General features: G+C 28.8%; 1 non-coding gene across 1 annotated transcript; it reads left to right on the top strand.

Annotated features, from left to right (window-relative positions):
• The first annotated feature begins 2488 nt into the window (after nt 1-2488).
• Trnav-aac lies at nt 2489-2562 on the top strand. The gene has a single exon. It is a non-coding gene; the product is annotated as a tRNA-Val (tRNA).
• Nucleotides 2563-3511: the final 949 nt, after the last annotated feature.

Genomic DNA, 3511 nt, shown 5'->3' with positions numbered 1-3511 from the left:
TATTGTGTGTATTTTATGTGGCGCATATGTTTATATATAAAATATTTATTTATATATATTAATATATATATATATATCTCTCTATCTATATATATATATATATATATTAAATTCAAGGGGTTTTAATGTATGTGTGTGATTTATTATATTTATATATATTATTATATATATATATATATTAAAATATATATTATATAAATATAGTGTGTGTGTGTGGTGTGTGGTGTGGGTGGTGTGTGTGTGTTTGTGGTGGGTGTGTTTGTGGTGGGGTGGTGTGGTGGTTTTGTGTGTGGGGCTATATACATATATATGCATATATATTTATTCATATATTTTATATTTTGATGAATGCATTTACATCAATATATATAAATATTATATTTTATAATATTATAGATTATATATTATATATATATAATATTATATATATATATATATATATATATTATATAATATTAAAATATACATATATATACAACTGCGTGTAAATAACACACACACCACACACACACACACACACACACACAACAACACACACAGACACATATATTTATATAATATATATATATATTAAAAAATAATTATTTATATATATTTATAATAAATATAATATATTATAATAAATATATAATAATATTATATATATAATTTTAAAATTTTATATGATATATACACCTATGTGTATATATATATGTATTATTTTATAATAATAATATTATAATATATAATATATAATATATAATTTTATATTATATTATGTTTTTTAAATACATTAAAGACACACCCCTACACCACACCACACACCCCCACTGTACTATCATATGCAACAGAACTGTATTTCAAGGCAGTACCTTGTATTTGCCCCATGGAATACAAATATATCAAAATTTTTAAATTTATGATGTCACTATACATATATTTAAAAATTTTATATATATTATATATATATATTTATATAATATATATATATATATTTTATATTTAAAAATTTTATTATTATATATATTGTATCATGGATATGCGTGTTTTATTTTTTTATTCGAAATGGTGTATGGTTTGAATCTGTCTGCACACGAAGGTCCCCGGGTTTATGCCTGGCGAGCACAGCTTTTCCGTGAAAAGTGTTCCCTTTTTTTACCTTTTTCCCTTCTCGTTCTCATGCAGAATAAAAGTGTGAAAAAATCTGATTTCCGTGGGGGTAGTCCTTTTTAAATTAAAATGTTGGAACCCTTTTGCTAGGTACATTCTATCATCCTTAAAGTTTGTGAAGTGTTTGTTAATGATGACAGGGCTGGATGCTGCGCACGAAAACAGAGACTTTTTAGATGGGGTTTTGAACCGTAAAAATGTATCGAATCATCAAGACGAATCTTATTTCATTTTTATTGCCTTTTTATTTTTACTAATTAAATATTAATTTCAATGATTGTCAATGCTCTCAACAATAATGATGTCAATAAAAATTTAAGGTGATACTATGACGATAATGTGTTAGTTTGTCATGAGAGAGGAGATGGGGAGAAGATAACTGTATGAAATGATGAAGTGATTATGAGAGAATGTAATAAGATCGAAATTGATGGTGAGACAAAAGGCGATGAAGATGACGATGAAGATGGTGAGGGGGAGACAGTACGAATACGGACATTTGGGGCCCTGATGTGATGGTGATAATGTTTTTTTCAGGAATGCGATGTTTATCAGTTTAGTGATAATAATATAAAAAACATTTGATAAAGATGATAATTTTGCTACAAAACAATAATATAATAATACCTAAAAACCCTTTAAACCCCCTGAAGTCCACACGCAGAGACGGCATGGGTGATTATCTGCCCCAAGAATCTATTAGGGAAAACCCAAAAACATTAATGGTTTCCCTTAGCTTGGCGTAGGGCAGGGAACACAACTACTTTTTTTATGATCTTATATTCCTTCGGTATTTTTTAAAGTTTTTAAAGGGTTGTATTTTTTTTTATATTTCAATTCTTTTTCGTTTTTCTGGCATTTTTTGTTAAAGTATATTGTAAATTTTTTTTTTTTTTGTTGATGGGGGATATATTTATACATTTTGATTTTTTCTCTAGTTTATAAGGATTAAACAGGATAAAAAAATTATAGAAAACTTTTATGATTATTTATAATGATAATCATATTGATTTAAGATAACAGTATGGCAGCAATATCATTATCGTGATAATAAAACTAGTAAAAACAATCACATAGTATTAACAATTATGAAATATTAAAATAATAATGAGGAACATAAGACTTATAACAATGAAAATAAGAATGATAATGACAATAATGCTATCAGTGATAACATTAATAACGGTTACATCACATAAACACTGTAACAGTTGTCATTATCATTTATTGTATTATTACCTTTATTATCACTATCATTACTAGTATGAATGACTATAGCACTGATGAAAAGCACTTAAAAAGCAGTTCTTTACGAAATAATATTTCGATGAAGAATACAGGTGCTCATGGTGTAGTGGTTATCACATCTGTCTAACACGCAGAAGGTCCCAGGTTCGAGCCCTGGTGACACAGATTTTTAACCGTCAAAAACGTACCTTAATGCAATTTATCTATGATTTTACCATCCTCCAGCATTCTCGCAATCAAAAAGTCTATTTGCACCATATAAAGCGCATGTAATCACAGCTGATATATTCGTGAATCATCCCGCCAGCATATCAGGTTTGCGTGCCAAACCGTAGTGAAGATGCGATACAAGAAAATCCGCACCGGCGACCCATGATGAAATGCCAGTTGAAAAAAAAAAATAAAAATGAATAGTATATCCCCGATTCTCCTCTCTAGGTAAAATATTCTTAGATGTATATGAGGTACAACTATATATCCTGTGAGAATTGACCCTGTCGGAAATCTTGATACTCGTTATGTTGTTTCTTAAATATTCGTTAAAACATCAAAGCTTCCTCCTTTGTGGTAATGTAAAGATAATAAGACGACAGATGATACGTGTTTTTTTTTTTTTATTATTTATTTTATTTATTTATCTATTTTATTTTTTTGTGAAATGTATGTTATTCAGGACGGCTGTTATGTTCACTAAGATGTGCTCATGATGTAGTGGTTATCACATCTTTCTAACACACGGAAGGTCCTAGGTTCGAGCCCTGGTGAGCACAGATTTTAGCCATGAAAACTGTATCAATATACTTACCAACGTTTTCGTGGTACAAAGTCTACGGGACAAGCGCCCTCGTTTTTAAAAGGCTTATAGGTTATCCTAGCAGCCGTAGAAACTGCTGCTTGATAATTAATTTATTTTCCTATTTATTCTTTTACTCAGCCTTCATCTTATTTTATCCAATCTTCATTCTTGCTCTCATCACAGAATGCGAGGTGAAATATCGTATTTGCTATAAACTTTAGAAATCTTGTGGAAATATGATTTAGCTAGTCTACATTTCAAGTCACCTTAAGTTCGTGAAATGTTTTTATAATGACAGGGTGATGCTGCTCATAAAAG

Source organism: Penaeus monodon, unplaced genomic scaffold (genome assembly GCF_015228065.2).
Source record: "Penaeus monodon isolate SGIC_2016 unplaced genomic scaffold, NSTDA_Pmon_1 PmonScaffold_1271, whole genome shotgun sequence".
Lineage (NCBI taxonomy): Eukaryota > Metazoa > Arthropoda > Malacostraca > Decapoda > Penaeidae > Penaeus > Penaeus monodon.
Note: the sequence above shows the minus strand (reverse complement) of the source record. Positions and strands in the feature narration are given on the sequence as shown.